Genomic DNA, 14,269 nt, shown 5'->3' on the forward strand with positions numbered 1-14,269 from the left:
ATAAGAAATACCCAATTTGATAAAGATGGAAAAAATATTAAAAAAACAAAAATATCTGAAGTTTATTTTTCAGCTTGTAATATGCTCTTATGACACTTTAATATTAAAATTCAATATTCCAAAAACTAAAAAAAAAGAAAAAGAAACCTAGTGTAGTGGAAAATTCCTAGGAATTATAGGAAGCCAATCTTAAACAAAATGAGGAAGATAGAATTTCAACAGGCTATCTTTTGTCACCAAATGAACCTTCCAGTACAGGGATTATATTTCATCCAATTGAGATTTGGGGTGAAAGAGCTCCATAAAAATTCTCAAACAATCCATGCTCTTGCCAAGGCTATAGCAAAATGAAAGCAAGGCCCCATTACTGAAAACGGTACTCCCAGAATCCATTGAGAAAGGAGAGTTTGATCTGGTACCTATGTCAAAATTTACCTCCCATGTTCTAATGTCTTTGACATGAAAAGGTACTCTGTAGGCTCCCAAAAGACCAACCTAAACACAAAACCTTTTGGGATGAACCAATGTCTGATTTGACCTATGGTTCAATTCATGAAATGGAACCCATATCTGACAATGCTTTGGTGACAATGAACTAGAGACTAGACAGTCCAGAGACCTAGTGTAAAGCCAATTACTGCTGGTTTTAAAAGAAAACAGTAACAGTAAACCAACTTATAATCGTATTGTGGTATACCCACAAATCAATACCTTATTTAACCGTGAGAGTCTTCTCACGGCAGTAGATAGGAACAAACCCCCCCACACACATTACACACACACACATACACACACACACACACACACACACACACACAGACATAGAGACACAGACAGAGAAACAGAAACACAGAGAGACACAGAGACACAATGACACAGGCACAGACACAGACAGGCAGGCAGACAGACCGAGAGACTGAGAGACAGAGAGACAGAGACAGAGTCAGAGAAAGAAGTGAAGAACAGGTATGTAAGATGAGTGGGGGATGGAAATAAGAGGGTGAATGTGGGGAGAGACAGCTATAACTGAGAGAGGGAGAAAGAGACTTTGGAGCACAGAGCCCTAAATGGGATGTCTTTATCAAATCCCTCCCCTCAGAGCTTAGGGAACCCCTTGGAACTGGAAGAAGAGGGTGAGGAGACAGAAGGTGCCAGGACAACAAGTTTCTCTAAAACAACTGAGCAAATCTAATATGAACTCAGAGACAAGTAAGCAGCAATCACAGGACCTTGTATAGGTTTGCACCAGGTCATTTGCATACATACTGTAGCTTTCAGTTTAGTACTTTTATGGGACTCCTGAATATGTTAATGTGTAGGTCTCTGATCTTGTGCCTTCTCTTGGGGGTTTTATGATTTCCTTTTTGGGTTGTCTTGTCCAATTTCAATGTAATGGGTGTTATTTTATTTTATACTTTAATTCATTAAAATAAGTAAATATTTTCATTGCTACAGACCCTGTTTATTCTTAAGGAGTCTAAGAATCTGCACAGCAATTTATGCATAAAAGTACATTATAATTGTTTTTATACTTACTTTTTAATATAAAACTGACTTACAATGAAATTCTCCACTAAGAGTAAAACTCTGTATATTATATCCAGGAAGTTGTACAACGTAATTAACACACAATACAGCAGTGATCATGCAATAGAAAATCTCTATAATGTTTTAGTTACTACAAATGTTTTTGTATATGAATTAGAAGTTACTTTCAGTTCATCCTACTCTGAACTTTGATAAACATTTATGTATTTTGTGTTTATATAAGTTTGCACATAAAGAATGTAGATACTAATAAATTATAAAATATGAATCCCTTTGAATCTACATTAAAGTGTTAAAAACGTACACTAGAAAAAACAGCCATTTGATAATTGGTAGGAGAAAAACTGAATAGCTACATGTGTATTTCTGATTTTGCAAAACGTAAATTCAAACAAGATTGACAACCATAATAAAAAACTGGATTGCATGGAATCCAAAAACCTTCTGGAAAGCAAAGACAACTACTACCAAAGTGAAGATACAACCTGCAGTATGAGCTTTCAATATAGAGTTCTAGAATATGAAATTAACTGCAAAAAAATAATTGCCCACAAAACTGTTAATACACGTGATAATGAAATGAACAGAGAAATATCAAAAGAAATAAAAATGGCTATTAAGTATCGTTACAAGTATTCAAATTCTTTATCCACCATGGAAATGCTAATTAAAACTACTTTGAGAGTCTATTTCACCTTTTTTAGAAAGGCTATCATCATGAAACAAATGAAAACATTTCCTGGCATGGATGGCAAAAAAAGAGGTGGCCTTATTAATTCTGATGTTCCTGTATATTATTGAAGCAAATATTGAAACAAATTAAAAACAGAAATACATTATGACATATCAGAACCAGTCCTGGGTAAATACCATGTGACTGTAAGTCTATAACAAAGATACCTGAACAAGCATGTTAATTACTATAGCATTTATTATATCTATAAAATGCACTAGTATAGATGTCTAACAGGAAAATACACAAAGAAAATATGGTACATATACATTAGGAAGTGGCTGAAGATGGAAAATTTTATATTCAGTGAATTTATACAGGTCAGAAAAACAAATATTTCATGTTATCTAATATGTTTATATCTCAGATTTCAATTTTTAGATATATAATTATGTGAGTGTGGGTGTAGTTCATGTCATGAAACTAGGAAGAGGACTAACTGTGAGAGGGAAAACTGAATACTTAATGGAGGACAAAGATGAGAAAGCAAGATTCCCTGTTCCCAAACCACTTAGGAGAGAGAGCTCACCGCCCAGACAGGTGGGCACTCCTGAGACTGCAGAGCGGGAGAGACCACTAATACTGCCCACCCCTGCCCACATCCCTGGTCCAAGAGGGAACTGTATAGGGCCTCTGGGAACCAGAAGATAGGGGCACTCAAGCGGCAGGTTCACTGCAGTCTAGACACTACCAGGATCTGAAGGGACCCGATCAAAAACTCCCTGCACCCAAATCCCATGAGAGGGAGAGCTAAACCTTCAGAGGGGCAGACACGCCTGGGAAGCCAGAAGAGACTACACTCCTGTGCCCACATTTCTAACTCCAGAAGAAAACACCTAATGCCATCTGGGACCCTGGTGCACGAGGGCCCTGGGGAAAGGCTGTGCAGGCCCTCCTGGTTGCTGCCATCACAGAGAGCTCAAAAGCAGCCACCCAGGAACCACTTCAGCCACAGGACCACAGGTAAGACCAACTTTTCTGCTCCAAACGACCTACCTGGTGGACTCAAGACACAGGCCCACAGGAACAGCTGAAGGCCAGTAGACAGGAAAGACTACACACCCGAAAGCAGAACACTCTGTTCCCATAACTGGCTGAAAGAAAACAGGAAAACAGGTCTATAGCACTCCTGACACACAGGCTTATAGGACAGTCTAGCCACTGTCAGAAATAGCAGAACAAGGTAACACCAGAGACAACCTGATGGCGAGAGGCAAGCGCAGGAACCCAAGCAACAGAAATCAAGACTACATGACATCATCGGAGCCCAATTCTCCCACCAAAGCAAACACTGAATACCCAAACACACCAGAAAATCAAGATCTAGATTCAAAATCATATTTGATCATGATGCTGGAGGAATTAAAGAAAGACATAAAGAAGTCCCTTAGAGAAACAGAGGAAAACCTAAATAAACAAGTAGAAGCCTATACAGAGGAATCACAAAAATCCCTGTAAGAATTCCAGGAAAACACGATCAAACACATGAAGGAATTAAAATGCAAATAGAAGCAATAAAGAAAGCACAAAGGGAGACAACCCTGGATATAGAAAACTAAAGGAAGAGACAAGGAGCCGTACATAGATACAAGCATCACCAACAGAATACAAGAGATAGAAGAGAGAATCTCAGGAGCAGAAGATTTCATAGAAATCATTGACACAACTGTCAAAGATAAGGTAAAAAGGAAAAAGGTACTGGTCTAAAACATACAGGAAATCCAGGACTCATGAGAAGATCAAACTTAAGGATAATAGGTATAGAAGAAAGTGAAGACTCCCAGCTCAAAGGATCAGAAAGTATCTTCCACAAAATCATAGAAGAAAACTTCCCTAACCTAAAGAAAGAGATGCCCATAAACATACAAGAAGCCTATAGAACTCCAAATAGATTGGACCAGAAAAGACACTCCTCCCATAACATAGTAGTCAAAACACCAAATGCACAAAACAAAGAAAGAATATTAAAAGCAGAAAGGGAAAAAGAAAAGGTCAACTAACTTATAAAGACAGACCTATCAGAATCACACCAGACTCACCACAGACTATGAAAGCCAGAAGATCCTGGACAGATGTCATACAGACCCTAAGAGAACAAAAATGTCAGCCCAGGAGACAATTTCCTAGACAGATACCAGGTACCGAAGTTAAATCAGGAACAGATAAACCATTTGAACAACCCCATAACTCCAAAAGAAATAGAAGCAGTAATTAAAGGTCTCCCAACCAAAAAGAGCCCAGGTCCAGATGGGTTCAGTGCAGAATTCTATCAGACCTTCATAGAAGATCTCATACCAATACTATCCAAACTACTCCACAAAATTGAAACAGATGGAGAAGTACCAAATTCCTTCTATGAAGCCACAATTACTCTTATACCTAAACCACACAAAGACAGAGAACTTCAGACCAATTTCCCTTATGAATATCGACACAAAAATACTCAATATAATTCTGTCAAATCAAATCCAAGAGCACATCAAAACAATCATCCACCACGATCAAATATGCTTCATGGCAGGCATGCAGGGATGGTTTAATATACAGAAAACCATCATCGTAATCCATTATATAAACAAACTGAAAGATAAAAACCACGTGATCATTTCATTAGATGATTAAAAAAACTATATGGTATTAGTACAGAAACTGGTGAGGAGATAAATGGAATAGAATTGAAGACCCAGAAATGAACCCACATACTTATGGACACTTGATCTTTGACAAAGGAGCTAAAACCATCTGGTGGAAAAAAATATAGCATTTTCAACAAATGGTGCTGGTTCAACTGGCAGTCAACATGTAGAGGAATGCAAATTGATACATTCTTATTGCACTATATAAAGTTCAAGTCCAACTGGATTAAGGACCTCCACATCAAAGCAGATACACTCAAACTAAGAGAAGAAAACACATGGGCACTGGGGAGAATTTCCTGAGCAGACCACCAATGGCTTATGCTCAAAGATCAAGTATCAACACATGGAACTTCATAAAATTGCAAAGCTTCTGTAAGGCAAAGCACACTGTCATTAGTACAAAAAAGCAACCAGCAGATTGGAAAAATTCTTTACCAACTCTATATTAAAGTTTTACTTGACCACGAATGCCAACCTCTACTACTGTGTCCAGTGAACTACTTGCTATCTTTGAACAAATAAAACTTTCCCTGATATAAACATGGTTAAAAAGTTCATGTGTATCAAACCAGTGCTACAGCCAATACTACAAAATAAACAGGTTGTATTTATATATTTAGATGTGTTTGTGTGTGTGTGTGTGTGTGTGTGTGTGTGCATGTATTTAAACAATGAAAAAGTTAAAGATTGTGAATCATAAGAACAAAAAACCCTTCACTCTAATCTACAGAATGATTAACTAAGAAGACATTACTCTCCTAATTATATATATGTACTAAACTCTGGGACACCCAGTTTCATGAAAAGAATATTTTAAAATATTAGTGGAAATAAAGACACAGATTGACTCCAACTTTTTGATAGTAGGTAATTTCAGTATATCTCTTTCTTCAATATCTTAGTCACTTGGGATAAAAGAAACAGTGACATCAGAATTAAATTACATAATACATCAAATGGACCTAATAAATATCTGTAGAATACTATAACCATATGCCAGAAACTATATACTCTACTCAGCATCACATGATAGCTTCTCTGAAATACGCTGCTCACTGGAACACAAAATAATATTAACAAATTCATAAACATTTAAGTAACTCCATTTATCATCTCTTACCATAATGTAAGAAGACAGACACAAACAGATCTCTCATAATTGCACAAACTCAAGGAGATTAAATACCATATTAATGAATGATGAGTGCATCAAGAGGAAATCAACATTTTTTTTTAATTCCAGTAACTAAATGAAAATGGGAATACGCTATAGCAAAACCTCCAGGCTGCATTAAAAGCAGTCCGAGGAAGAAATTTATAGTTCTATGTTCCTATTCTAAAAGTCAGAAAGATCATAAATAAAGAAGACAGTGAGATAACTCAATAATTTGTGAAAAAGTCAACATGAAGCCCAGCAGAAGGTGAGAAATAATCAGAATCATGTAATTAGTAAAACAGAGAAAACAGGATAAAGAATCAACAAATAAAATACTTGGATTTTGATAACTTAAATAAGAGAAATAAACATTTGAATTGATAAACAGAAAGAAGGCACAAGTTAGCAAACTCATAAATGACACCAAATACATTCAAAACATTCTATTCCATGAGACTGGAGATAAGTTGATTACAGATGATTTGATAGTATATATAAGAAGCCCCCAAAATTCCAAAATAAAAACTTCTAGAAATGACCAATAATTTCAGCAATGTAGCACGATCTACAATCAGCTTTAAATAATATGGACATCCAGTTTATCATGCACTGTTTTTTAAAGATCTTTTCCTCTTCTTTTCTTTTTTGCCTTTTCTTTTCTTTTCAATCTTTGTTTTTAGAACCTTTGTTCTAAATGTTAAGTGTCATATATGACACTTAACATTTATATATAAGTGATGCTTAACATATATATATATATATATATATATATATATATATATATAAAACTATGGCACTGCAATACATGCTGAGATCAAGAATGATAATTTTTGCTCTGTTAGTTTTGAGAATTGGATTTTTGTATTTTCACAGGAAGTTTACAGGTTTTTATATGTCTTTGAAAAATTAATGATTTTGATTATGATTGCTTTAATACATATACATATGTCATACAAACACACATATAGAGAGATAATTTGAGTTAAATATTTATTTTCACACTATATATTCTAGTAATCCATGAAACCAGGTTCTCTTTCATTTTCTAGTATATTTATCTCTTATCTTATAGATTTAGAGTTTTCTTTGTGAAAGTCTTTCACTGCCTGGGACAGTATTATTTCCAGATAATTCATAGTCTTTGAGACTACTGTGAATAGAAGTGGTTCAATAATCTTTCCCTGTATGTTGGTGGTATACAGAAAAGCTGTTGATAAAATATCACTGGGTTGGAATGCAGAGCAACTAAGGTTTTAAATGGTGTACCTGGTTACAGTCTCTGTAAAGAGGCAAGGAATGGTCATTGATGAAATTCCAGCCTCAGTTTCAGTGGACAATCCTTGACATGGGAGATATCATGGATGTGAGACATCTCCTTTTAATCTTCCTAAGTTGCAAAATGATTAATTTATTTTGAATGTTACAATTTCTTTTCTTTGAAATTTTCCTACATATACAAAATGCATGTATTTTTATCATGTCTACCCTACAAACTATCTCCAACTCTTCCAGAATCCCCTACCCATGTGTCCTTTAAAATCTCATGTCCTTTTATTTTTTTAATTTTTTATTTTATGTGTATGACTGATTTCCCTGCTTCTATGTAAGCAAACCACATTCATACAGAACTCTACAACCTAAAAGTAGGGATATTTTTAATTTCATTATCTATTGTTATCTATTTAATTTCATTCTCTTGTCTAGAGCTCTAGATTTTAAGTACTCTATAGAATAGGCGTGTCTAGAGTTGACACTATGATAGTGGGATAGTGACTATAGGTTTGTCATATATATATATATATATATATATATATATACATATATATATATATATTCTTTATTATGTTGGGATATGTTCCTTCTGTAACATTATTCTCATTATTTTTCTCATTATTTTTATGGTAAAGTGATATTGGAATCTAGCAAATACCATTTGTCGGATTGTGATTTCTGGCCGTGAGTACATTTATGTAGTGAAACATGTTTACTGATTTGTATATTTAGGTTCCAGCCCTGTATCCCTTAAATAAAGCCAACTTCACAATATTTTGGATGTATTCTTGAATTTGGTTTGCAAACACTATTATTGAGAACTTTTACATCTTCAATATCAGGAAGATACTGCTATACTTCTCTTTTTCCTTGAATCATTGTCTGATTTTAGTATAAGGGCTTTACTTATTAGTATTCTTAAGCCCTTATCACCACAAATGCCACATAATTATAACATATGACTCTGAAGACTCAAGCTGGCTCTGACCTGAACACCTCTTTTCTACAATCTAAATTCCGTGGTTTAAAAACACTTTGCAATCTGCCAAAGAAACAAAATAATTTAACACTCTGATACAGCTGCAACTTCTATGAAGCACAGCAGGTTCCAATATAGAAAGATATGCATAAATGTGAAAGAAGTGTCAATCACATGTTGGTGGCAACAATCATTTAGCTGTCTAACCAGACTGAAGACAGACTCAACAGGGGGGAAATGATGTGTGATGCTAGAAATCCACCCTGCTTTCTGACTCTACTAACACCATCTAGCTAGACTAGAATAATGCCATTAATATATATTTTATTCTTATATCACAAAAAAGTGGAGCCACCACTATGTATCAAAAGAGCTTCTTTTAAATCAAATGATGACCATCACTGAAAACACTAATGCAGAAGTCAAAGTATTATGGGGAATCTCAGTCCCACTTGTTAGAACTCTAGCACAGCTGCTTCATTTATGGATCACAGAACATCTTAGTAGAGGTCCCAGCTATACCAAACCTGGGCATATATCCAAAAACTTCTCCAACATATAACAAGGACACATGATCCACTATGTTCATAGCAGCCTTATTTATAATAGCCAGAAGCTGGAAAGAACCCAGATGTCCTTCAACAGAGGAATGGATACAGAAAATGTGGTACATTTACACAATGGAGTACTACTACTCAGCTATTAAAAACAATGACTTCATGAAATTCATAGGCAAATGGATGGAACTAGAAAATATCATGCTGAGTGAGGTGACACAATCACAAAAGAAGACACATGGTATGCACTCACTGATCAGCAAATATTAGCCCAAAAGCTCGGAATACCCAAGAAGCAATTCATAGACCACGTGAAGCTCAAGAAGAAGGAAGACCAAAGTCTGCTTCAGACTTTCTTAAAAGGGGGAAAAAACACTGGTAGGAGGAAATATGGAGACAAAGCATGGAGTAGAGACTAAAGGAAAGGCCATCTAGAGATTGCCCGGCCTAGGGATCCTTCCCATCTGCAGCCACTAAACCCAATCACTATTATTGATGCCAAGAAGTGCTTACTGACAATAACTTGAAAGGATGTTGCCTGAGAGGCTCTGCCATATCCTTACTAATACAGATGAGCATGTTTACAGCTAACCATCGGGGACCCCAATGGAGGAGGTAGAGAAGGGACTGAAGGAGATGAAGGGGTTTGCAACCCATAGGAAGAACAACAATATCAACCAACCAGACCCCCCAAAGATCTCAGGGACTAAATCACCATCCCAAGATTACACAGGAATTGACTTACGGCTCCATGTCCATATATAGCAGAGGATGGCTTTGTTGGGGGCATCAATGGGAGGAGAGGCCCTTGGTCCTGTCAAGGATTGATGCCCCAGTGTAGGGGAATGTCAGGGTGGGGATGTTGGAGGGAGTGGGTGGCTGAGAGAGCACCCTCATAGAAGTGAGAGGGTGATGGGATAGCAGGTTTCTGGAGGAGAAACCAGAAAATGTAAATAAAAAATATCCAATAAAAGAAAAAAGCAGAAAGATTGTACAATCCAGAATACCAAGAAGTCTACTGTGAAAAAGTCTATTTTAGAAGTGGATGTATAAGTTAGACTGGAACAGTACTAATGTCAATGAACATGTTAATGTGGAAGCAGAAAAAAAATCACTGGGTCCCAAGAAAGAAAATTAGTCTCTCCCAGGGATAATAATGCAATGGTGGTCAGGAGTTAACCAAATACACACAAGCAATAAAAATGGATTCAGTATGTTCTATTTATATATTTGGGCATAAACATACACAGAGAGATACAGAAACAGAGTCAGAGACAGACATATAAAACAAGTATAATCAAAGAAGAAAAGGCTATCAACTTTAACTTGGGGCAGCATGGACAAAGTTGGAGGGACAGTAAGTGGGAGGAGCTGGAAGGGATAAAGGAGGAGTGTAGTGATGCAATTCACTTTAAATTAAAAATTTTAATTATAAAATGCCAATAGAAGAAGAATTTTCTCTTTTATGGAATAAATTACTAACTATTGTTAGATCTTTGAATATCTGATAAAATTACGTACTGAACTTATCTGGGCAATAAATCTTTTTAGGAGATTGCTTCTATCTCATTGCTTATAGATTTGATTACTTACTTCATTTTGGTTTGACTTTGGTAGATATATGCATCTAGAAAATTATCTATTATTTTATGTTTTGGTTTGTGTAATATTTTAAATTTTTATCTACACAATGGAATATTACTCAGCTATCAAAAACAACGAGTTTATGAAATTCGTAGGCAAATGGTTGGAACTGGAAAATATCATCCTGAGTGAGCTAACCCAATCACAGAAAGACATACATGGTATGCACTCATTGATAAGTGGCTATTAGCCCAAATGCTTGAATTACCCTAGATCCCTAGAACAAACGAAACTCAAGACGGATGATCAAAATGTGAATGCTTCACTCCTTCTTTAAATGAGGAAAAAGAATACCCTTGGCAGGGAAGGGAGAGGCAAAGATTAAATCAGAGACTTAAGGAACACCCATTCAGAGCCTGCCCCACATGTGGCCCATACATATACAGCCACCCAATTAGACAAGATGGATGAAGCAAAGAAGTGCAGACCGACAGGAGCCGGATGTAGATCGCTCCTGAGAGACACAGCCAGAATACAGCAAATACAGAGGCGAATGCCAGCAGCAAACCACTGAACTGAGAATAGGTCCCCTATTGAAGGAATCAGAGAAAGAACTGGAAGAGCTTGAAGGGGCTCGAGACCCCAAAAGTACAACAATGCCAAGCAACCAGAGCTTCCAGGGACTAAGCCACTACCTAAAGACTATACATGGACTGACCCTGGACTCTGACCCCATAGGTAGCAATGAATATCCTAGTAAGAGCACCAGTGGAAGGGGAAGCCCTGGGTCCTGCTAAGACTGAACCCCCAGTGAACTAGTCTATGGGGGGAGGGCGGCAATGGGGGGAGGGTTGGGAGGGGAACACCCATAAGGAAGGGGAGGGGGGAGGGGGATGTTTGCCCAGAAACCGGGAAAGGGAATAACACTCGAAATGTATATAAGAAATACTCAAGTTAATAAAAAAAAAATTTTCCAGTGTATTTTGTCATATATCCCTTTCCCCTCAGTCTCACCACATCTTCCCCACTTCTGTGCCCACCAAACATTTTAAAAATATGTTCTGATGATTTTTTGAATTTCAGTGATAACTACAATGCCTTTTTATATATAACTGTTTTTATTTGGGTTGTCTCTTTTCCTTTTTGTGTAATTTGCCTAAGATTTTGTTTATATTATTTGCTCTTTCAAAGTATCAACTCTTTCATTGATACTTTCATTGTCTTGCATTTCTATATCATTTATTCCTGCCCTGAAGATTATTGTTTCTCCTCTATTTATTGATTAATTTGTTATTTTCTAGTAGTTTAAGGGTTATCTTCAGCCAATTTATTTGAGGTCTCTAATTTTTTTCTGTATTTTAGAGGTTTTTTGTGTTTGTTTTAGTGTTCATTTAATTGTAGAAATTCTACTATTTCCTTCTTGATTTCTTCATTACATATTCACCATTCAATAATGTGTTGATTTATCTCTAAGAGTTTGTTTACTTTCTGTAGTTTCTCCTGATGTTGATTACTAGATTTAGCTCATTATGGTTAGGGAAGACATGGGTTCATTTCCTGGACATTACTGGAGACTTATTTTATATTCTAATATGCAATTTAATTTGGAAAAGTTCTATGAGATAAAGAGATAAATGTGCATTTTTATGTTGTTTTAGTGGAATGTTCTGTAGATGTCATGTAATTCAAACATTTATTATTTTATGCAGAGATGATCTGCATTTACTTTAAATAACTTTTTCCTATTTTCACAATAAGTTAATGTTTATCTTTGATGGAAAAATGTCATTCTTGGAGGCACTAATTGAGAGAATTAGGGTGTTTTCTTTTTAAATTTTTTGTCTGTTCGATTTCTAATGTGCTAGAGTGTAGCTTTTGATGAGAGAATTTAGAATGTTAATTCCCATAGTTATTTTTGAAGTCTTCATTGTTTTCCATCATTTTATTGGTTTTTGAAGTGTTTGGGGTGATTTTTAGGTCACCTTTAGTATAACAAGCATATTAGAATCATTTATTTTTTTCTTCCATTAGCCTTTTGAAATTTTCTATCTTTCTCTGCAGAGCACAGAACTCCTTGCATTATCTTCTTTATTGTTGGTTGGTGGTTATAAATTTCTGTAACCTTTTATTGTGGACTGATTTTCATTTATCATCACTTAAGACATGTAGTTTTGCTAGGTGCTTTAGACTAGATTAACAATAATGTCATTTAGAATTTGAAATATCTCAACACTCTGGCATTCCTCTACACTGGAAAAATGAGCCTTCACAAGGGCTTTTCCTCCTACTGATGGCAGACAATGCCGTCCTTTGCTACATATGCGGCTAGAGCCATGGGTCCTTTGCTATGTACTCATTGGTTGGTGGTTTAGTCCCTAGGAGCTCTGGAGGGTGTGGTTGGTTGATATTGTTGTTCTTCCTATGGGGTTCCAAACCACTTCAGCTCCTTCAGTCCTTTCTCTAACTCCTCCATTGTGGTCCCCATGTTCAGTCCAATGGTTAGCTGCAAGCATCCTCATCTATATCAGTAAGGATATGGCAGAGCCTCTCAGGTGACATCCATATCAGGCTCCTATTAGCAAGCACTTCTTGGCATCAGCCATAGTGACTGGGTTTGGTGGTTGCATATGGGATGGATCCCCAGTGTACCACATTTTGTTTATCAATTCTTCGGTTGAGGGACATGTAGTTTGGTTCCAATTTCTGCTCTCTCTCTCTCTCTCTCTCTCTCTCTCTCTCTCTCTCTCTCTCTCTCTCTCTCTCCCTGCTCTTTATAGATTTCTTGCTATAGCTTAATGCCTGTTTTCGTCCAACCATTATAATGAACTAACTGTCTGAAATAGTAAGCTGCTCCCAATTAAACTTTTTTCTTTATAACTCTTTCTTTGGATATGGTGTCTCTTCAAAGCAATACTATACTAATTATCACAGCTCTCCACACTCTCCAAACTCTCTCACATGCCTCAAATTCTGAGCCATACATACATACATAATATATATATTTAGATATAATACATATAAGTGTATATACATATACAATAAAATATACATATTTAAATGAAGTTAGATCACTTAAGTCACTTAAGGTGATGAGGCTTCTTTAAATAATAACAGGTAATATCTAACTAAAGTTCCAGTGCCAGACTTGAGACACTACCTTTAAAGTTTGTCACAATCCTCCATATTCTGTACCTGTGGTAGTGCCTAATATTGTTGCAGTCAAAGCAAAACGTATTGTAAATAAAGTTTGTGAGTCTGATATTAGAAGAACTTTGTTGTGACTTTATCAAGAAGATTCTGGGTACTGGAAATGCAGCTGATGGAGTAATAGAGTATTCATATTCTTTTTGTTCTTTAAATGTAATGAGAAAGCCATCCCAAGTTCAGTTTTAAGCCACAAATATCTGAATTTTCAGTCTTTAATTCTGTATTTGTCATTGAAAGCTTTTCTCAGTATTTCTTTCCCTATACCACATAGATTAAAGACAAATTAATATAATAGAATGAGAATTGTGGAATATATTATCTGCATCTAAATCTTCAATTGTTTTGGAGGTATGAAAAGATGAATTTCTGGGTTAAAGAAAATAAAAACAGCTTTTAAGTAAAGTGAAAGAAAAATAGTTTGGCCAGTAAAATTCACAAGGAACACTGGATGCTAGCATGGATTGGCATCAAATATTTCATTTGTTCTGGGAAATTTTGAACTTAGGATCTAAGCAAACATTTAATAAAAATGTAAGGACAGATGAAGTTTTCAAATGAAGATATCAGAAATGTTAGTTCCCTGGGAGGAAAGAA

General features: G+C 35.9%; 2 long non-coding RNA genes across 6 annotated transcripts in view; one reads left to right on the forward strand and one right to left on the reverse strand.

Moving 5' to 3' along the window:
* The window catches only part of LOC147998251 (uncharacterized), a 120,810-nt gene that overhangs the window by 33,256 nt on the left and 73,285 nt on the right, over positions 1–14,269 (reverse strand). The window lies entirely within an intron of this gene.
* Positions 1–14,269, forward strand: part of LOC147998252 (uncharacterized) — a 177,582-nt gene that overhangs the window by 28,800 nt on the left and 134,513 nt on the right. The window lies entirely within an intron of this gene.

The sequence above is a fragment of the Rattus norvegicus genome, chromosome X, assembly GCF_021556685.1.
Source record: "Rattus norvegicus strain SHRSP/BbbUtx chromosome X, alternate assembly SHRSP_T2T, whole genome shotgun sequence".
Lineage (NCBI taxonomy): Eukaryota > Metazoa > Chordata > Mammalia > Rodentia > Muridae > Rattus > Rattus norvegicus.